The 23,629-nt window shown below is 38.7% G+C and overlaps 1 protein-coding gene and 1 pseudogene across 2 annotated transcripts in view; both read right to left on the bottom strand.

Annotated features, from left to right (window-relative positions):
- Positions 1–23,629, bottom strand: part of DNAJC1 (DnaJ heat shock protein family (Hsp40) member C1) — a 211,211-nt gene that overhangs the window by 51,647 nt on the left and 135,935 nt on the right. The window lies entirely within an intron of this gene.
- On the bottom strand, positions 15,308–17,949 carry LOC308614220 (non-histone chromosomal protein HMG-14-like; annotated as a pseudogene). The gene has a single exon. The product of its transcript is annotated as a non-histone chromosomal protein HMG-14-like (transcript).

Genomic DNA, 23,629 nt, shown 5'->3' with positions numbered 1-23,629 from the left:
ACATATTAATCAAACTGTCAAAAATTAAATACAAAGAAAACATATTAAAAGCAGCAAGGGAAAAACAACAAATAACACACAAGGGAATCCCCATAAGGTTAACAGCTGATCTTTCAGCAGAAACTCTGCAAGCCAGAAGGGACTGGCAGGACATACTTAAAGTGATCAAGGAGAAAAACGTGCAACCAAGATTACCCAGCAAGGATCTCATTCAGATTTGATGGAGAAATTAAAACGTTTACAGACAAGCAAAAGCTGAGAGAGTTCAGCACCACCAAACCAGCTTTACAACAAATGCTAAAGGAACTTCCCTAGGCAAGAAACACAACAGAAGGAAAAGACCTACAATAACAAACCCAGGGCTTCCCTGGTGGCGCAGCGGTTGAGAGTCCGCCTGCCGATGCAGGGGACACGGGTTCGTGCCCCGGTCTGGGAAGATCCCACATACCGCGGAGCGGTTGGGCCCGTGAGCCATGGCCGTTGGGCCTGCGCGTCCGGAGCCTGTGCTCCGCAACGGGAGAGGCCACAACAGTGAGAGGCCCGCATACAGCAAAAAAATAAAAAAATAAAAAAATAAATAACAAACCCAAAACAATTAAGAAAATGGGAATAGGAACATACATATCGATAATTACCTTAAATGTAAACGGACTAAATGCTCCCACCAAAACACACAGATTGGCTGAATGGATACAAAAACAAGACCCATATATATGCTGTCTACAAGAGACCCACTTCAGACCTAGAGACACATACAGACTGAAAGTAAGGGGATGGAAAAAGATATTCCATGAAAATGGAAACCAAAAGAAAGCTGGAGTAGCAATTCTCATATCAGACAAAATAGACTTTAAAATTTTTAAAATAAAGACTACTAGAAGAGACAAAGAAGGACACTACATAATGATCAAGGGATCGATCGAAGAAGAAGATATAACAATCGTAAATATTTATGCACCCAACATAGGAGCACCTCAATACATAAGGCAAATACTAACAGCCATAAAAGGGGAAATCGACAGTAACACATTCATAGTAGGGTACTTTAACACCCCACTTTCACCAATGGACAGATCATCCAAAATGAAAATAAATAAGGAAACACAAGCTTTAAATGATACATTAAACAAGATGGACTTAATTGATATTTATAGGACATTCCATCCAAAAACAACAGAATACACATTTTTCTCAAGTGCTCATGGAACATTCTCCAGGATAGATCATATCTTGGGTCACAACACAAGCCTTGGTAAATTTAAGAAAATTGAAATTGTATCAAGTATCTTTTCCCACCACAACGCTATGAGACTAGGTATCAATTACAGGAAAAGATCTGTAAAAACTACAAACACATGGAGGCTAAACAATACACTACTTAATAATGAAGTGATCACTGAAGAAATCAAAGAGGAAATTAAAAAATACCTAGAAACAAATGACAATGGAGACGACCCAAAACCTATGGGATGCAGCAAAAGCAGTTCTAAGAGGGAAGTTTATAGCAATACAATCCCACCTTAAGAAACAGGAAACATCTCGAATAAACAACCTAAACTTGCACCTAAAGCAATTAGAGAAAGAAGAACAAAAACATCCCAAAGTTAGCAGAAGGAAAGAAATCATAAACATCAGATCAGAAATAAATGAAAAAGAAATGAAGGAAATGATAGCAAAAATCAATAAAACTAAAAGCTGGTTCTTTGAGAAGATAAACAAAATTGATAAACCATTAGCCAGACTCATCAAGAAAAAAAGGGAGAAGACTGAAATCAATAGAATTAGAAATGAAAAAGGAGAAGTAACAACTGACACTGCAGAAATACAAAAGATCATGAGAGATTACTACAAGCAACTCTATGCCAATAAAATGGACAACCTGGAAGAAATGGACAAATTCTTAGAAATGCACAACCTGCCAAGACTGAATCAGGAAGAAATAGAAAATATGAACAGACCAATCACAAGCACTGAAATTGAAACTGTGATAAAAAATCTTCCAACAAACAAAAGCCCAGGACCAGATGGCTTCACAGGTGAATTCTATCAAACATTTAGAGAAGAGCTAACACCTATCCTTCTCAAACTCTTCCAAAATATAGCAGAGGGAGGAACACTCCCAAACTCATTCTACGAGGCCACCATCACCTTGGTACCAAAACCAGACAAGGATGTCACAAAGAAAGAAAACTACAGGCCAATATCACTGATGAACATAGATGCAAAAATCCTCAACAAAATACTAGCAAACAGAATCCAACAGCACATTAAAAGGATCATACACCATGATCAAGTGGGGTTTATTCCAGGAATGCAAGGATTCTTCAATATACGCAAATCAATCAACGTGATACACCATATTAACAAATTGAAGGAGAAAAACCATATGATCATCTCAATAGATGCAGAGAAAGCTTTCGACAAAATTCAACACCCATTTATGATAAAAACCCTGCAGAAAGTAGGCATAGAGGGAACTTTCCTCAACAGAATAAAGGCCATATATGACAAACCCACAGCCAACATCGTCCTCAATGGTGAAAAACTGAAACCATTTCCACTAAGATCAGGAACAAGACAAGGCTGCCCACTCTCTCCACTCTTATTCAACATAGTTTTGGAAGTTTTAGCCACAACAATCAGAGAAGAAAAGGAAATAAAAGGAATCCAAATTGGAAAAGAAGAAGTAAAGCTGTCACTGTTTGCAGATGACATGATACTATACATAGAGAATCCTAAAGATGCTACCAGAAAACTACTAGAGCTAATCAATGAATTTGGTAAAGTAGCAGGATACAAAATTAATGCACAGAAATCTCTGGCATTCCTATATACTAATGATGAAAAATCTGAAAGTGAAATCAAGAAAACACTCCCATTTACCACTGCAACAAAAAGAATAAAATATCTAGGAATAAACCTACCTAAGGAGACAAAAGACCTGTATGCAGAAAATTATAAGACACTGATGAAAGAAATTAAAGATGATACAAATAGATGGAGAGATATACCATGTTCTTGGATTGGAAGAATCAACATTGTGAAAATGACTCTACTACCCAAAGCAATCTACAGATTCAATGCAATCCCTATCAAACTACCACTGGCATTTTTCACAGAACTAGAACAAAAAATTTCACAATTTGTATGGAAACACAAAAGACCCTGAATAGCCAAAGCAATCTTGAGAATGAAAAATGGAGCTGGAGGAATCAGGCTCCCTGACTTCAGACTACACTACAAAGCTACAGTAATCAAGAGAGTATGGTACTGGCACAAAAACAGAAAGATAGATCAGTGGAACAGGATAGAAAGCCCAGAGATAAACCCACGCACATATGGTCACCTTATCTTTGATAAAGGAGGCAGGAATGTACAGTGGAGAAAGGACAGTCTCTTCAATAAGTGGTGCTGGGAAAACTGGACAGGGACATGTAAAAGTATGAGATTAGATCACTCCCTAACACCATACACAAAAATAAGCTCAAAATGGATTAAAGACCTAAATGTAAGGCCAGACACTATCAAACTCTTAGAGGAAAACATAGGCAGAACACTCTATGACATAAATCACAGCAAGATCCTTTTGGACCCACCTCCTAGAGAAATGGAAATAAAGACAAAAATAAACAAATGGGACCTAATGAAACTTAAAAGCTTTTGCACAGCAAAGGAAACCATGAACAAGACCAAAAGACAACCCTCAGAATGGGAGAAAATATTTGTAAATGAAGCAACTGACAAAGGATTAATCTCCAAAATTCACAAGCAGCTCATGCAGCTCAATAACAAAAAAACAACCCAATCCAAAAATGGGCAGAAGACCTAAATAGACATTTCTCCACAGAAGATATACAGACTGCCAACAAACACATGAAAGAATGCTCAACATCTTTAATCATTAGAGAAATGCAAATCAAAACTACAATGAGGTATCACCTCACACCAGTCAGAATGGCCATCATCAAAAAATCTAGAAACAATAAATGCTGGAGAGGGTGTGGAGAAAAGGGAACACTCTTGCACTGCTGGTGGGAATGTGAATTGGTACAGCCACTATGGAGAACAGTATGGAGGTTCCTTAAAAAAGTACAAATAGAACTACCATATGACCCAGCAATCCCACTACTGGGCATATACCCTGAGAAAACCATAATTCAAAGAGTCATGTACCAAAATGTTCATAGCAGCCCTATTTACAATAGCCCGGAGATGGAAACAACCTAAGTGTCCATCATCGGATGAATGGATAAAGAAGATGTGGCACATATATACAATGGAATATTACTCAGCCATTAAAAAAATGAAATTGAGCTATTTGTAATGAGGTGGATGGACCTAGAGTCTGTCATACAGAGTGAAGTAAGTCAGAAAGAGAAAACAGAAATACTGTATGCTCACACATATATACGGAATTTAAGAAAAAAAATGTCCTGAAGAACATAGGGATAAGACGGGAATAAAGACACAGACCTACTGAGAATGGACTTGAGGATATGGGGAAGGGGAAGGGAAAGCTGTGACATAGCGAAAGAGAGGCATGGACATATATACACTACCAAACGTAAGGTAGATAGCTAGTGGGAAGCAGCCGCATAGCACAGGGAGATCAGCTCGGTGCTTTGTGACCGCCTGAAGGGGTGGGATAGTGAGGGTGGGAGGGAGACGCAACAGGGAGGGGATATGGGAACATATGTATATGTATAACTGATTCATTTTGTTATAAAGCAGAAACTAACACAGCATTGTTAAGCAATTATATTCCAATAAAGATGTAAAAAAAATTTTGAGAAAAATGAATAGTAAAGCGTAGAAAATCAAAGTTAGATATATATACTATTAGACTACTTAGGATAAAGTTATATCATATTTAAGATTAACATGGTGTTAATAGAAAAATTTTAGAACATGACACTGGCTTTGATTTAAGACCTCATGAAAAAGCAGTACAAATTAGTTTTTTTTAGTTTTGGAGGACATGCATTAGCCCACCAGCTTGTGAGTCACGCTTTGAAATTCAAGCTTAAAAAATGTATTGGGGACCTCCCTGGTGGCACAGCGGTTAAGAATCCTCCTGCCAATGCAGGGGACACAGGGTCAATCCCTGGTCTGGGAGGATCCCACATGCCACGGAGCAACTAAGCCCGTGCGCCACAACTACTGAGCCTGAGCTGTAGAGCCCGCGAGCCACAACTACAGAGCCCGTGCTCCACGAGAGAAGCCACCGCAAAGAGAAGCCTGTGCACCACAACAAAGAGTAGCCCCCACTCACCGCAACTAGAGAAAGCCCGCGAGCAGCAACGAAGACCCAACACAGCCAAAAATAAAATTAAAGTAAATCTTCAGGGAAAAAAAAGTATTGATTTACCACTGACATAATTAAAATTATATCCTCTTGTTGGATTGACCCCTTTATCGTTATGTAATACTCTTTCTCTGTCTCTTATGATAATCTTTGTTTTAAAGTTTACTTTGTCTGATATAAGTATAGTTACCCTAGCTTTCTTTTGGTTTCCATTTGTATAGAGTATCTTTTCCCATCCCTTCACTTTCAGTTTATGTGTGTCCTTATATCTGAAGTCAGTCTCTTGTAGTCAGAGTATTGATGAGCTAATGCATGTCCTCCAAAACTATAATTTAAAGAATTATAGTTGACCCTTGTACAACATGGGTTTGAACTGCATGGGTCCACTTACATGCAGATTTTTTTCAATACATATGTACTACAGTACTACACGAAACACAGTTGGTTGAATCCACAGATGTGGAACTGGGGATACAGAGGCCTGACTATAAAGTTACATGCAAATTTTTCACTGTGTGAAGGGTTGGCGCCCCTAATCCTCATGTTGTTCAAGGGTCAACTGTAATACCAATCCTTCTCTAAATTCCAAAAAATAGAGAACACTTTCAAACTCATTTTACAAGGCCAGCATTACCCTGATACCAAAACCAGACAAGGAAGCCATAAGAAGAGAAAATTACAGGCCAATATTCCAGATGAACACAGATACATTTTAAAATCCTCAAGAAAATATTAGCAAACCAAATTCATTAATACAGTAAAAGTATCATACACCACGATCAAGTGGAATTTATTCCAGGGATGCAACAATGGTTCAACATGTGCAAATCAATGTGATATACACCAACATTAACAACATTGGTTTGTTAACAACATTAACAAAATGAAGGATAAAAATCATATAATCATCTCAGTAGATGCAGAAAAAGAATTTGACAGAATCCATAAATATCCACTTATAATAAAAACTCTCAAGAAAGTGGGAACCGAGGGAATGTACTTCAACATAATAAAGGTCATATATGACAAGCCCATAGCTAACATTATACTCAATGGTGGAAAGCTGAAAGCTTTTCCTTTAAGATCAAGAACAAGACAGGGATGCCAAGTCTTACCACTTTTATTCAACATAGTATGGAAAGTCCTAGCCAAAGCAAGCAGACAAGAAATAAAATGCATGCAAACTGGAAAGTGCATGCAAACATGTAAAACTGTCACTTTTTGCAGATGATGTTTGATATAACGTATAGAAAACCCTAAAGACTCCACCAAATGACTGTTAGCACTAGTAAATTCAGTAAACTTTCAGGAAACAAAATCAATTAAAACAATCTGTTGTGTGTGTGTGTGTGTGTGTGTGTGTGTTTTGTGGTACGCAGGCCTGTCACTGTTGTGGCCTCTCCCGTTGCGGAGCACAGGCTCCAGACGCGCAGGTTCAGTGGCCATGGCTCACAGGCCCAGCCGCTCCGCGGCATGTGGGATCTTCCCGGACCAGGGCACGAACCTGTGTCCCCTGCATCGGCAGGGGGACTCTCAACCACTGTGCCACCAGGGAAGACCTGTTGTGTTTTTATACACTAGTAATGAACTTTCAGAAAAAGAAATTAAGAAAACAATCCCATTTACAAAAAAATAAAATACCTAGGAATAAATTTAACCAAGGAGGTGAAAGATCTGTATACTGAAAACCGTAAGACGTTAATGAAAGAAATTGAAGAAGACACAAATAAATGGAGAGACAGTCTGTGCTCATGGATTGGAAGAATATGTTAAAAATGTCCATACTACCCAAAGCAATCTACTGATTCAATACAGTCCAATGGCATTTTTCACAGAAATAGAAAAACAATCCTAAAATTAGAGTGGAACCACAAAGGACCCCCAATAGCCAAAGCAATCTTGAGAAAGAAGTACAAAACTGGAGGCATCGTGCTCCCTGATTTCAAATTATATTACACACCTACAGTAATCAAAACAGTATAGTATGAGACAACCTACCGAATGGGAGAAAATATTTGCCAATGATATTACTGATAAGAGATTAATATCCAATACATAAAAATAGCTCATAAAACTCAACATCAAAAAAACAACCCGATTAAAAACTGGGGCAGAAGAACTCAACAGACGTTTTTCCAGAGGAAATGCAGATTTTTCATATGCAGGCCAAGAGGCATATGAAAAGGTGATCAGCATCACTAATCATCAGGGAAATGCAAATGAAAACCACAATGCATGTCAGAATGGCTATCATCAAAAAGAACACAAATAACAAATGTTGGTGAGTGTGTGGAGAAAAGGGAACCCACATACAGTGCCGGTGGGAATGTAAATTGATGCAGCCACTGTGGAAAGCAGTATGGGGGGTTTTCAAAAAACTAAAAATAGAACTACCATATGACCCAGCAATTCCACTTCTGGGTATACATCTGAAAAAAACAAAAACACTAATTTGAAAGCTACATGCACCTCAATGTTCAGAGCAGCATTGTTTACAATTGCCAAGATATGGAAACAAACTAAGCGCCCGTCAACAGATGAATAAAGATGTGGTATATCTATACCATGAAATACTACTCAGCCGTAAAAAAAAGAATGAAATTTTGCCATTTGCAGCAACATGGATGGATTTGAAGGATATTATGCTAAATGAACTAAGTCAGACAAAGACAAATACTCTATGATATCACTTATATGTGGAATCTAAAAAACACACCAAACTAAATAAAACAAAAAGAAGCAGACTTGCAGATATGGAGAACAAACTAGTGGTTACCAGTGAGGGGGCGGGCAGGCAGCAATAAAAGGGTGGGGGAGAGGGAGACACAAACTACTGGGGGCAAGACAGGCTCAAGGATGTATTGCACAACATGGGGCACCCAGCCAATACTGTGTAGTAACCGTAAATGGAAAAAATGAATGAAAAATTGTATGAAAAATAAAAAAAAAAATGGACAGCCCCCCCACACCAAACAGTATGGTATTGGCATAAAGTCAGATATATATGATCAATGGAAGAGAATAGAGATCCCAGAAATAAACTCATTCATATATGGTCAACTGATTTATGACAAAGGAGCCAAGAATATACAATGGGGAAAGGACAGTCTCTTCAATACATGGTGCTGAGAAAACTGGACAGGCATACGCAAAAGAATGAAACTGGACCACTGTCTTACACCATACATAAAACTTAACCCAGAACAGATTAAAGACTTGAATGTAAGACCTGAAACCATAAAACTCCTGGAAGACAACATAGGCAGTAAGCTCCTTGATATCCCTGATTTGATCCACTATTAAAAATCCACCAATTTTTCTCATTTCCTTTACGAAGAAATCCAAGTTCCTATGCAAGGCATTTAAAGACTGGGTATCTTGGCCCCTGCCTACCTCTCCACTTTTATTTCACCTTAATCTCTGCCTCCTATCCTAATGCTTCAGACATCTGAAACTACTGGCTGAACATGGAGGATGTTTCATATCACTGTGCCTTTTTGAATATTTTCTCTGTGCCTAGAATACACTATTCTGCGTTTTCTATCTAATAACTACTCCTACATTAAGAATAAGTTTCCTCTGTGAAGCCTTTCTAACTCCCAAGATACTGAAGTACTCCCTCTGCTATGCTTCCTCCATAACTATATATACTTTTATAAAAATTATTGCATTATATTGTGATGGCCTCTTTATATAACTGTTTCTTTGTATGGATTACAATCTCCTAAGGCTTAGGGACTATGCCTTTCATGCATATATTCTCAATGCCTGGAGCACATTATAAAGTCAGTGAATAATTACTGAGTGAGTATTTTGGGAAAAAGTCGAAAAACCCAAAGGAAAAATAGATGGGAAGCACACCAGGCCCCTTTGGAGGTAGGACAATAAATTCTGTATGTATTATTAGAAGTGGATAACGCATACATGAGTGGAAAATGACAATAATTACGTATTTCTCTAGGATTAGTGATACTCAAAATGTAGATCTCTTGCTTAGTAAAGCTAGAATTCCACCAGAGACATTTTCATTTCTTAAGGGACATTTTAATTTATAGATTTATAGCTATTAACATTAAATGTGACCTCAAGGACCAACTATTCTGTCTACAGGCAGAAATCTTTCTGCATTATCCTATTTGAGAAAAAATAACACACAAAAGAAACCGAAGGGATTTAAAAAAAATCAGGACATATGATAAAAGGATGTATTGGTAAATAGTACGGGGGAAGCTGGAAATTTGTAGTACTCTTTCCATGTTGTTCAACTATAATGCATCCAGTATTTGTCAAAGGTCATATTATTCAACAGAATGACCCCTGATTCTTAGTTTAGTAACTGGAATCATGTATGTACACTGGAATCTAACTAGCTTTCTTAAAGGGTAACACTTTTAGTAGTTATATTCCCTTAAAACAGCCTCATTTCAGTGGTTTATCTATATGCTGTAATATTTAATAATATTTTAGAATTACAAGGGGTCACAGAGACAACCTAGCCCAACACCCTCTTTTTAAGATAGAAGAAACTGAAGCCTACAGAAGCTGAAAAGGCTTCTTCAGGTTCACTGGGCAATCAGCGATGGAGTCGGGATAAGATCTCAGGTTTCCCAATTTTAGCCCAGTAATCCATTCTGAGTTTATTTTTTTGTTTTTTTGTTTTTTTTTTGCGGTACATGGGCCTCTCACTGTTGCAGCCTCTCCCGTTGCGGAGCACAGGCTCTGGACACGCAGGCCCAGCGGCCATGGCCCGTGGGCCCAGCCGCTCCGCGGCAATGTGGGATCCCTCCGGACCAGGGCACAAACCCGTGTCCCCTGCATCGGCAGGCAGACCCCCAACCACTGCGCCACCAGGGAAGCCCCATTCTGAGTTTTTAAAATTACAAATAAAAGTGTTAAGTTATCACTGACAGTGAGCATATATATTGTATCATGCAATATCACAAAAACATATTTAGCCAAACTGTTGAAAGTGGGATACCTTTTAAATATTTCTACAAAATTAAGGTAGGATCATAATTTTAGACAGCATCACAATCAGGACAATACTTGCAAATTCTGTCAATTAGTATAAATGTCATAATTTCCTTTCCAGTTTTATGTCATCTGATAGCAAAGTCCTAGTGTGAAAGGAAAATAATAATAGAGTCAGTATTGCTCAGATAGCTCTCTTAAATGGAGCTGGGAGGCCATTAAGGAAGTATGACTTATGCAAGTCTCAGCCTGGATGGAATCTGACCTTTGGACCTGATGAAGTCATCCAGAACACCTGCCAGAAGCTCAAGATACTTATAGGACCCTTACCCTAAAATAACTTGTGATAGTCTATCTACTTATCAGACCCCTACCCTAAAACAACTTGTGATCCCGGGACTCCCTGGTGGTGCAGTGGTTAAGAATCTGCCTGTCAATGCAGGGGACATGGGTTCGATCCCTGGTCCGGGAAGATCCCACATGCTGCAGAGCAACTAAGCCCGTGCACCACAACTACTGAGCCCTCGTGCCACAACTACTGAAGCTCTCACTCCTACAGTCCATGCTCTGCAACAAGAGAAGCCACCGCAATGACAAGCCCATGCACCACAAGCAAGAATAGCCCCCGCTCGCCGCAACTAGAGAAAGCCCGGGCGCAGCAATGAAGACCCAACGCAGCCAAAAAAAAAAAAAAAAAATAAATAAATAAAAACAAACTTATGATCTCTTAAGGACAAATACTGTCTGACTCAGGTCAGAGTCCATCATAATTCTCACCAGGCAACTTTTAACACCCTCTGGCTTTTCGTTTCAATAAGCCCGACTCTTTTCCTCGGAACATTCTTTCAGAGTTACCAGAATCTGTGTCTCTTGATTTCTGATCCTTAAGACCCCAAATAAACACTTTTCTTATTTGCAGCCTCCCGCATTATTTTTTGGTTGACACTAGATGCATACTAAGTACTCAGAAAACACTTGTTAAATTGACTGAAAGAATACCATATGATAGTCTCAAGCATTAACCGCTAACAAGGGAAGGCCTATGTAATCTGCAGAAAAGGGATACAGACAAGAATACAGCTAGGAAAAATATAATAAAGAGGAATAGTTTATAAAATTGTAATAATTTTTAAAAATATGTGTTATTTAGGTCTTTACTCATCTCTGCAAATTCAAGGAGACTTGAACTGACATCTAGAAAACCACAAACAAACCTATTAGCAGCTTTTTAAGTGAAAATAAGAACTTAGATGAAGTGTGCACTGAAGAGCTGCTTCTTTGTGAAGGCTTTAAATTTTCGTGTTTTATCCAGATTTCCTTATGACCAGTGGTATATGTCTGTAAGATGGTTCCCAGGATAAGGGAAATGGATGTGAAAAGTATAAAAACCAGTCTCACACCAGGATCAAGTCATAAAATGATACCTTCATACCCATATGTGTGTTACCATATATTTAACTGCACTTTTAGATGGGGTAGTTTTAATTAGAATTTTTTATTGAAGTATCATTGATTTACAATGTTGTGTTAGTTTCAGGTACACAGCACAGTGATTCAGTTATATATATATATACATACATATATATGCACGTATGTACATATATACATTCTTTTCAGATTCTTTTCCCATTTTTTCTTAACAGTTGTGATTTTTCTCTCACTGATGTCTATTTTCCTTACTCTCAAGAGAAAGCTATTCAACTGTCATATTTTCTTCATTCCTTATTCAGTCTTAAAAATTTATGACTTCTATAATGCTTCCCACTTACATATAAACAATACCAGTCAACAGTTTTTTTAGTTTGAACAATAATAATACATCAAGTACTCTGTTCTTCCTTCATGTGTTTCAATACTTGAGAATAAAAATTAGATATAATAAATGTACCAACAAATGAACAGGTATGGAAAACTCCTTGATTACCTGAGCATACATACCACTGTGCCTGACACATAGCAGGCTTATGATAATTATGTTGAATGAATGGCTGACTGACTAGCTGAGTGAATGACGGAAATAAAGATTCCGGCCATTTTGACAGTGGCTGGAATTTGGCACTGAACAGTTCTTGCACGTAACCAAGCAGACTAGACTCGCTTTGCTAAGGGAGGGAAGAGTCAAGCTTCCGTCCAAAAGACAGTAATACTAAGAGCCGTTGGTGCAGCCAACGGTGCAGCTGGACAAGGGCTTCGGAGGCTTTGTTCTCACTGCTCAGTGCAGCTAAGTGTTCCAGTTTCACAAACATTATAGGTCCGTAACACTACCTAAGAGATTATTCAAATCTTTTGAGGAAAGATCTGGCACCACACGATGGTAAATTAGATAAAGTTACCATCATTTGAAGTGAGGCTGTAAGTTAAGGACATATATTAAGGCCAATAATATTTAATAGATGTTAGCTGTGGGTTACTGAATTTCCAAATAGCCCTCCAGAGGGAGGTGAGGGAAGTCTGCTGTCTGCCTCCTACCAGCCTGGGCCACCATGCTGCTCCCCTCCAGCTTCCGCTTCCCACCCAGCTCCCAGGACTGTCACAAACCTGCCCTTACTCATGGTTTTTATTGTGGTAAAATATACATAACATACGTTATGCCTCTATGGATTTGCTTACTTTGGATATTTTATATAAATGGAATCATACAATATGTGACCTTTAGTTTCTGGCTTATTTACTTATAATGTTTCAGTGTTCATCCACGTTGTGACATGTGTCAGTCCTTTTTATGGCTGAGTAATATTCCATTATACGTTTAGATCACATTTGTTTATCCATTAATTGATGGACATTTGGGCTGTTTCCACCTTTTGGCTATTGTGAATGGTGTTGCTATGAACATGCACGTGCATGTATTTGTTTGCATTCTTGTTTTCAATTCCCTTGAGCATATACCTATGAATGGAAGGGCTGGATCATACGGTAACTCTATGCTTAACTTTTTGAGGACCCACCAACCTGTTCTGCGCAGCAGCTGAACCATTTTACACACTTTCCAGTAATTTATGAGGATTTCATTTTCTCCGTATCCTTGCCAACATTTGTTATTTTCCTTTTCCCCTCTTTTTCATATGGCTATGCTTACAGGGTGTGAGTGGTATCTCACTGTGATTTTGATTTGCATTTCCCTAATGATTAATGATGTTGAGCATCGTTTCACATGCTTATTGGCCATCAGTATATCTCCTGCCCATCTTTGAATTGGGCTGTTTTTTGTTGTTGCTGAGTTTTAGGAGTCCTTTATATACTCTGTGTATTAATCTCTTATCAGATATATGATTTGCAAATATTTTCTCCCATTCTGTTTCATCTTCACTCTTTTTTTTTTTTTTTTTTGTGGTACACGGGCCTCTCACTGTTGTGGCTTCTCCCGTTGCGGAGCACAGGCTCCAGACGTGCAGGCTCAGCGGCCATGGCTCACGGGCCCAGCCGCTCCGCGGCATGTGGGATCTTCCCGGACCGGGGCACGAACCCGCATCCCCTGCATCGGCAGGCGGACTCTCAACCACTGCGCCACCAGGGAAGCCCTCATCTTCACTCTTGATAGTGTCCTTTGATATACAGAAGTTTCTAATTTTGATGAAGTCCAATTTATCTATATTTTCTTTTGTTGTTGTACTTTTGGTGTCACATCCAAGAAATCTTGCCAAATTCAATATCATGAAGCTTTCCCCATGTTTTCTTCTAAGAGTTTCATAGTTTAGCTCATTTATGTCTTTGCTCCATTTTGAGTTAGTTTTTCTATACGGTGTAAAACAAGGGTCCAACTTCATTCTTTTCAATGTGGATATCCAGTTTTCCCGACACCATTTGTGGAAAGACTGTCCTTTCTCCATTGGACAGTCCTGGCACTCTTGCTGAAAATCATTTGACATATATGCGAGGGATATTTTTTTACTCTATTCTATTCCATTGATATATATGTCTGTCTTTATGGCAGTCCCACGCTGTTTTGATTACTATAGTTTTGTAGTAAGTTTTGAAATCAGGAAATATGAGTCCTCCAATTTAGTTCTTATTTTCAAGATTGTTTCGGCTATTTGGAGTCCCTTGAGATTCCATTCTGATGGGGAGGCACTGAACCTGTAGATTGCTTTGAGTAGTAGTCATGTCTAACAGTAGTAAGTCTTCCAATCCATGAACACAAGATGCCTCTCAATTTATTTTTCTTTAGTTTCTTTCACCAATGATTTGTAGTTTTCAGTATACTTCATTCATCTTTAAAATGAAGCTCAAAGCCACTTTGTCCAGTCAGTACCACTTGCTTACTGGAGGTCATAGTTTCCTCCCTCCCCCACCGTCTGCCTTGGGTTTACATAAATTGTAGTGCGATATACTTTTTCCCATTTGACACCAAGTTTTCAAGATTTACCATATTGATACATATAGTTCTAGTTCATTCGTTTAAACTGCTATGTAGTATTAGTTCCTAGGGCTGCCATAAAACATTACACTACAAACTGGGTGGCTTAAACATTTATTCCCTCATAGTTCAGGAGGCTAGAAGTCCAAAGTCAAGGTGTTGGTATGGTTGGTTCTTTTTGGAGGTTCTGTGGAAGAATCTGTTCCACACTTCTCTCTAGCTTCTGGTGGTTGCCAGTAATCTTTGTGTTCCTTGGCTTGTACCTGTATCACTCCAATCTCTCCTGTGTGTTTCTGTGTATCTTCACCTTTTATAAGGACAGCAGTTATTGGATTCAGGGCCTGTCTTAATCCAGTACGACCTCATATTAACTAAGACCCTATTCCTGAATAAGATCATATCCTGAAGTTCTGGGTAGACATGAATAGTGCCCTTTTTGGGAGGGCACTATTCACTATACATTATATGACTATAATATGTAATTCATTTATCTATTCATTCCCCTTGTTGGTGGACATTTAGGTTGTTACCAATTTTTCACTATTAGAATGCTGCAATGAATATCTTTTTTTTCTTTCATAATTGAGATTTTATTGGTTGCTTTGAGGATCAGTACACAGACATTTCAATTTGTACACAATTCTCAACATATGTACCAAAAATCTAAAAAATCATGTAGTTGTGATTCTTTTCTGAACAGTTATTCCAGTGACTTTCCAGCTTAAAATTTGGAGGCAAATTTTCCTTCACAGGATATCAAGTACCAATATCTTCAAATATTGATATGCTGTTACATCGTAAGTCCCGCTAATTTCACAATTTAATATCATATACACTACATACTCAAATTGTCAATCGTTCACAGCACATTAACAGTTACTAGAAGAACTGGACTACCACGACCAAAGATGTTAACAGAGTGCACAAAATTCTGCCCAGGAGAGCCAAGATCAAGGGGTGAGTGGTTTGCTTTAGGAAACAATTCTACCAAAAACAACATGGGAAGAGTAGTAATTTAAAGTGTTTAAGACATTAAATGCACAACTGACTCCAAAGTGCCATTTAGTGTGCTTTGTATTATAGGATATAAAAGCTACTACCCCCACCATCTGTGGAATGTTAAGCTGACTCCCAAGACAATCAAAGCCTCCCATATTCAATATCCCACTATTTTCTGGTTGTACCAAAAAATAAACAACCAGCAAATGATATCACCTCTTAAAAAAAAGCATTTACACTTAAAAAATGGGATGAGGTGGGATTCCCTCCTTTTTAAAAATGTTTCTGCAACTACTGAAAAACTTGCATTTACAAAATAGTTGACAGAAATATTCCTCTGGATTGTACAAGAAGGGAGACAGGGACCGGGTGCGCGGTATTAATCAGACTTGGCGTCTTTCTCTCCTGCTTCATCAGAGGCTGTGCTCTCCTGGTTTTTAGTTTCTCCATTTTCTGCAGGTAAGTCTTCTTTAGCCTCTTGGTTAGCCACTTCAGCCTGTTTTCCCTTTGCTCCCCTTTTCCCTTTTGTCTGCACTTTTTTGTCTAAAGATTTATCCCTTCCTGCTGCCTTTTTTGGCTTCGTTTCTACTTTTGCAGGAGCCGGTGTAGCTGACAACCTCGCTCATCTCCTCTTGGGTTCCTCCTTCGCTGCCCCCTCCTTGGAGCTGACCTTCCTCTTGGGCATCGTGGCGGCGGGGCTGGCACCTGCCGGGTACCTGTGGGCCGTGGTGCACCAAGAGCCTTCTCGAAGCTGGGCTGCCTGGCCGCTGCCGCTCCTCCCGCCAATGAATATCCTTTAAATGACTCTTTACCTACTTGTGTGTTTACTGATTCCTGACAATAGGATATGGGTATCTTCAAATTTGCAATTAGGTATCACCAAACTTTTCCCCAAAGTAACTGTATTAATTCACTTTCCCATCAAAAGCAATGGAGATTTGGGACTTCCCTGGTGGTCCAGTGGTAGAGAATCCACCTTCCAAGGCAGGGGACATGGGTTCAATCCCCGGTCAGGGAACTAAGATCCCACATGCTGACGGGCAACTAAGCCCACGTACCACAACTACTGAGCTCACGCCCAACAACTAGAGAACCCGCATGCCGCAAACTACAGATCCCACACGCCCTGGAGCCTGCGCACCACTAGAGAGAGAAAACCCGCACGCCACAACTAGAGAGAAACCCCAGCGCCGAAATGAAGAGACCGTGCGCCACAACAAAAGATCCCAAATGCCTCAACGAAGATCCAATGTGCCGCAACTAAGACCCAGCACAGCCAAGAAGCAAATAAAATAAATATATTTTTTAAAAGCAATGGAAATTTCACATTTTTCCTCCACATAGTTGGCAACATCTAAATTTTTTTTTTTTTTTTTTTTTTGCGGTACGCGGGCCTCTCACTGTTGTGGCCTCTCCTGCTGCGGAGCACAGGCTCTGGACGCGCAGGCTCAGTGGCCATGGCTCACGGGCCCAGCCGCTCCGCGGCATGTGGGATCTTCCCGGACCGGGGCACGGACCCGTGTCCCCTGCATCGGCAGGCAGACTCTCATCCACTGCGCCACCAGGGAAGCCCGGCAACATCTAAATTTTAACTTTGCCAGATGTATTAGCTTGTTATTACAAAGCAAACAACTGAAAATCTCAGTAGATAAAACAACAGGCATTTATTTATCACATGAGTCTGTGGGACACTCAGAGGTGGCTGATCTAGGCTGGGCTAGCCCTGGTGGATTGCCTATATTACATGTTTCAAAGTTGGTTTTACTATCATACTCATTTAACAGAGCAGAAACTTTTAAAGCAAACCTCAGGTATTAGAAAATGACTTTTTAAAACTCAATACCTAACATTTTTAGGAAATTTTTGTATCTATGTCCATATGTAACAATAATCTCTTCCTTTTCATAATACATATTTAATTTTGAAATTAAGATTTACATTAGCCTCATAAAAGAACTTGGGGAGTTTTTCCTCTACAAATATTAGAATACCTATATAAGATAGAGGTTATCTGGTCCTTGAAGGTGTGGTATTTGTGCATTGTTTTGCCATGTAAATTTAGGTTACGTTGTTAGATGCATAATGATTATAAGGGTCAGAATTCTGATTTTTTTCTATCCCTTTACTTACAATCTTTCAGTGACACTGTGTTTTAGGTGTTTCTCTTATAAATAACATGTGGCCACATTTTGCATTAGTTTTTCAATATGAAAATACTACTTTCATGTATTGTGAGTACTGAAATATTTGGATTTATTCTTTATCTTAACTTATGCTTTTGTATCTTCTTTTATGTATCTTTTATTCTCTCTTTTCCTATATTCTATTTTTCTTACTGTGTTTTTCTCCACCTTTTGGTTTGAAAATTGAACATACTATAGTTTTACCCCTAGATTTTAAAAATAATCATTGACAAAGTCTAATTAGTATCTCTATCCTCCTCCCATTCAATACAAGGATGCTAAGGATGCTAAAATGTTTCTGATTTCCTTCTCCCATCTTCTAAGTTTTGCTGTCATACTGTTTTTAACCCCCTCCAATTAGTCATCATCATTACAGTCATTTCTTTTACAATCAGTGCTTAAGATTGATCAACAGGTTTACTTTTTTCTGAGTTAGAGCTTTTTCTTGCTGCCCTCTCCTTCCTCCGTATTCAGTTTTCTTCTTGCTGAGGTATACCCTTTATTTGCTTTCAAAGTAAGGGTCTGTGAATGGCAAATTGATGTCTTAATTTTCCTGAAAATATCTTTATTTTATTCTCAATACTTTTAACAAGGTATAAAATGCTACGTTGACAATTATTTTCCCTAAGCAATTTGAAGATATTTTTCTATCTTTTTCTGGTATCTTTTGTTTCAGATGGGAAGGTAATTGTTAGTATAACTGGTGTTCTTTAATTTTTGCTCTACAATTGGTTTAAAATTTTCTATTTGCTTTAATGCTGAACAGTTTCTCTATGGTTTGTTTAAATGTGGATTGTTTTTATTTATCCTGTTCAGGATACTGTGTACTTCTTAAATATGAGGACTTGTCTTTCTTGTCTATTCTGGAAAAGCTCAACCATTATTTTATGGTAATACTGCATCTCCCATTCGCTTTTTCTAAACTGTCATTAGACAGATATATGCTGTACTTTCTCATTCTATCTCCCATGTCTCCTAAGCATTCTTATATTTTCCTTCCTTAACTCTTGGTTCTGTATTCTGGGTGATTTGACCAGATCATCTTCCAATTTACCAATTCTCATTTCAGTAGTTTAATCTAACCATTAAAGAAAAAAAATCAATGAACATTTCATTTATAGTTCTTTTTTTTCCTCTTATCCTGTCATGTTCTTTCATTAAGGTTTTATTACTTCTTTTATCTCTTTAATTGTTTATTTAAAAATGATTAGTTTTATGGTATCTTTCAGATTAGGTTTCTTATCTCCTGTTCTTAGAAGGACAATTTTCTTCTTTGTTGCATCTGTTGACTATCCTCACAGTTTATATTTATATTGTGAGCACACCTTCACTGAGTTTTTTGATTTTTTTTTTCTTTGCAGTACGCGGGCCTCTCACTGCTGTGGCCTCTCCCGTTGCAGAGCACAGGCTCCGGACGCACAGGCCCAGCAGCCACGGCCCACGGGCCCAGCCGCTCCACGGCATGTGGGATCCTCCCGGACCAGGGCACGAACCCGTGTCCCCTGCATCGGCAGGCGGACCCTCAACCACTGTGCCACCAGGGAAGCCTGAGGTTTTTGATTTTTTAAAAAATACTTCCTTAACAGGAGCTCCCAAAGCCCTAAGTTTTGTGGTAGAGAACAGTTTTTGCATTGGCTTCTGTCAGGGTCCTAAGGGTTTTAATAGCTCTGGACCACTGAATTTTTCTCATTCTTTCACAAAACAGTAGCCCTTTGAGACTAGGCTTTATGCAGGGGGCTCAATTCCAGCTGCCTGTGGACCCAAAGGCACAATTTTTGCTTCAAGTAAGTATTAAAACCCCAGGCACCAAGGCTTATATTCTGTGGTGTCATTTCCTGCTTTTGACTATGGTTTTGAGCTGTTGCTGGCATTAAAACAAAACTGGATTTCCCTTTTATTCGTTTAATCAAGGCTATGATTCTTTTTTTTGTTCGTAATACTTAATCTTATATTGGAAGGGCAGGGCTCATTCATATCAGCTCCATCTTTTATGCTGCTAGAAATCTGCCAAGGGAGCCTTATTGAGGGCTAATCTATATTTACTCTTAAGTCTAATAACCTAATGTTCACTTTATCCATGTCTATATAACATGTGGAGATACCACAGTTAGTCTATGATTTCTGAGTGCTATGAAGGAATCTAGAATTCACTCGTAAGATACAACAACTAGAAAATGATTTGAAGTAGAGCAGCCAATTATAGAAGCAAAGAAAAACAAAGATCTAAGGGGAAACAATATGAAATAGCGTGTATAAGCACAAAAACTCACGTTCTCACAACCTAGATGTCATAAATGCTGATGCTTTGCCACATTTGTTTTATCTCTCTGAAACATTCCACTCTCTCACTTCCTATTTTAATCCACTGTAATCTTCTGGTTCTCCTTACCCTGGGAATATTCCTTTGGTGGTTCTGATTTTTCCATATATCTCCTAGATGTTTTTCCTCTACGTGCTTCCCTGGATTTAGGTATCAAATGTACACCAAGGTCTCTAATAGTTACATCTCTAATTTTCATCTCTTAAATTCTACATTATCGGACTTCTCTGGTGATCCAGTGGTAAAGAATCCGCTTTACAATGCAGGGGACTTGGGTTCAATCCCCAGTCGGGAAACTAAGATCCCACATGCTGCGGGGCAACTAAGCCCGCATGCAACAACTACTGAGCTTGCGCGCCTCAACGAGAGAGCCCGCGTGCCGCAAACTTCAGAGCCCACGCACTCTGGAGCCTGCGTGCCACAACTAGAGAGAGAAAATCCGCACGCCACAACTAGAGAGAAACCTGCGAGCCACATCTAGAGAGGAGCCCGAGTGCCACAAAGAGGTTGCGCGCAGCAACGAAAAGGCCACGTGCCGCATCTAAGACCCAATGCAGCCAAAAAAAAAAAAAAAAATCTACATTATTGCTGAATGTTTCCTTCCACTGGCATCATAAACTTGGCATGTCTCAAACTGATTATGTATCTTCCTTTCACCCAAACTGTCATGTCCTAACTGTGCTCTTTGTTATCTGTTAATGGCATCTGCCTCTTCCAACCACCCACTAGTCATTTTTAGTCTCCCAGCCCCACCCTTGCTGTATAGCCAATCAGTTGATAAATCTTGAAGATTCAAGAAGATTCGCAGTCTCTCCTCCAGTCTCTACTTTCCCTGCTAGCTACCTAATTCAGGGCTTCATTTTCTCTTACTTATCCTATGGCAATAACTTTCTAGTTAGTCCTTCTCCTCTCTTTGACCTTTTGCATAATTATAGTCAAACATTTCTGATACAGACTTAAAAATATCACTGCACTACTTACAAAATATGACTTAAACATCTTAATCTCACATTCAAGAACATGACTTGGCTGCAACCCACTTTTATAAACTTATTTCCCTTTACCATTTCAAGCATCCTTTGCCGTTAAACTACATTACTCACTGTGCCTGGTAATACGTTCTGAAGAGTCTCTTCACAAGAGTGCTTTATATCATGCAAGTTCCTGTCTGTGGAATGTTTCTCCCCACCCCACTTCCAAATCCTTCATAATGCCTGTGTTTTCCTAGGAGGAAGTAATCTTGCCATCTGCTGAACTGTAAAAGTTCTTTAACCTTCTCACAAAGCTGCTACAGTAAACCTCAAAATATGCTTATTTAGGTCTCTGTCTTACCTTTTCAACTGGATAATAAAGTGGTAGTGGCTAACAGCATGGATTCTCAAGCTGGTGAAGTAGGTTTGAATCATGGTTTTGTCACTTATTAGCTAACTAATTTGGAAAAAGTTATTTTACCTCTCTGTACCTCAGTTTTCTCCTGTGCAAAATGAAGAAAATAGTGTAGACCACATGGTGTTGCTGTGAGGACTGAGTTATATATAAAGTTCATAGAACAGTATCAGACACATGGTAGCCACTTAATAAATGCTATCTAATATTAAGGACAAAATTGGGTACGTCTTATTTATCATTGTATCACCCAGTCACATTATTTCTTGCTGACTTGCAGGCAGTCAGCAAGTTTTTTTTTTTAATTGGAAAAAATTATAACCAATAGAATACTAGGTAGTTCAAGGAACTATACCCTCAAATATAAGATTAAGTGGTACAGAAATAGTGCTATAAGAATTCAGGTAAGGGAAGTAAGATGAGTAAGAAAATACTCTAGGAAAGAGTGACTCCCCAGTGAAACTGTATTTTAAAAGTTCTAATCAGAAGCAAACAGGATGAACTGATAGGATAATAGTTAAGAAACTATTAGCAGTCATGAGGCCATGAGATACTGGACTAGGATGGTTAGCACTGAGGGATTTCAAAAGGAGGGATAGAAACAGAGAGAGAAAACAAAGCCAGAATAAACTGGGTTTATAAAAACAGGAAGAAGTAAAAACAAACAAATTTAAAAAAACAACACAAACTCAGTTGCATTTCTATACACTAATAATGAACAATCTGAAAAGGAAATTATGAAACAATTCCTTTTATAATAGCATCAAAAAGGATAAAATACTTAGGAATTAACCAAAGAGGTGAAAGACATATACAATAAAAGCTACAAAACATTGTTGAAAGAAATTGAAGACATAAATAAATAGGAAGACATCCCAAGTTCATGGACTAAAAGACAATATCGTTAGATATGAATTTTACCCAAAGCAACCTACAGATTCAAAAAAATCTCCACCAGGGGCTTTCCTGGTGGCGCAGTGGTTAAGAATCTACCTCCCAATGCAGGGGACATGGGTTCAAGCCCTGGTCCGGGAAGATCCCACATGCCGTGGAGCAACTAAGCCCATGCACCACAACTACTGAGCCTGTGCTCTGGAGCCCGCAAGCCACAACTACTGAGCCCGCATGCCACAACTACTGAAGCCCACGTGCCTAGAGCCCGTGCTCTGCAACAAGACAAGAAACCACAATGAGAAGCCAACGCACCGCAATGAAGAGTAGCCCTCGCTGGCGGCAACTAGAGAAAGCCCGCGCGCAGCAACGAAGACCCAACACAGCCAAAAATAAAAATAAATAAAAAATAAATAAATTTATTTAAAAAGATAGAAAGAAATATTCAAAATAGGTAAATCCAAAGAGACAAAATGAAGATTACTGGTTGCTATAGGCTGGTGGGGACAGGGGTAGGGAATAGGGAGCAACTGCCTAATGGGTACAGAGTTTCCTTTTGGGATGATGAAGTGTTTTGGTGCTAGACACAGGTGGTTGTACAACAATGTGAATGTAAATGCTACTGAAGAGTTCACTTTAAAAGATTAATTTTATGTTATGTGAATTTCTCTTCAATTAAAAAAAATTGTTTAAAAAACCCACATTGATATACCACCCACTAGGAGAGCTAAAATGAAAAAAAGACATAAATACCAACTGTGGGCAGGGATATGGAACAACAAGAACTCTCATAAATTGGTGTGTATGCATACATTGGTTATAATTACTTCAGAAAACTGGCAGTAATCTACTAGAGCTGAATCATATGCACACCCTAGCACAATGCCTAGTAGGTGCTCAATAAATGTTTATTGATTAAACTAATGAAGTTCCTGCTCTTTTTTTAGGCACTGTGCTAAGACCCTGGGACATAAAAATGAAAAGTCATGGTTCTCTCTCCTAATAAACAGACATTTAAATAATTATAATAACAGTATACAGATGGCCCTCTGTATCTGTGGGTTTCACATCTGCAGATTCAATCAACTGCGGATTGAAAATAATCAGAAAAAAAATTCTAGAAAGTTCCAAAAAGACAAAACTTGAATTTGCTGCATGCTAGCAACTGTTTACATAGCATTTACATTGTATTTACAACTATTTACATAGCATTTACA

This window comes from Mesoplodon bidens (assembly GCF_964165515.1).
Source record: "Mesoplodon bidens genome assembly, chromosome: 3".
NCBI classification, from domain to species: Eukaryota; Metazoa; Chordata; class Mammalia; order Artiodactyla; family Ziphiidae; genus Mesoplodon; species Mesoplodon bidens.
This window is presented reverse-complemented; position numbering and strand designations above follow the sequence as displayed.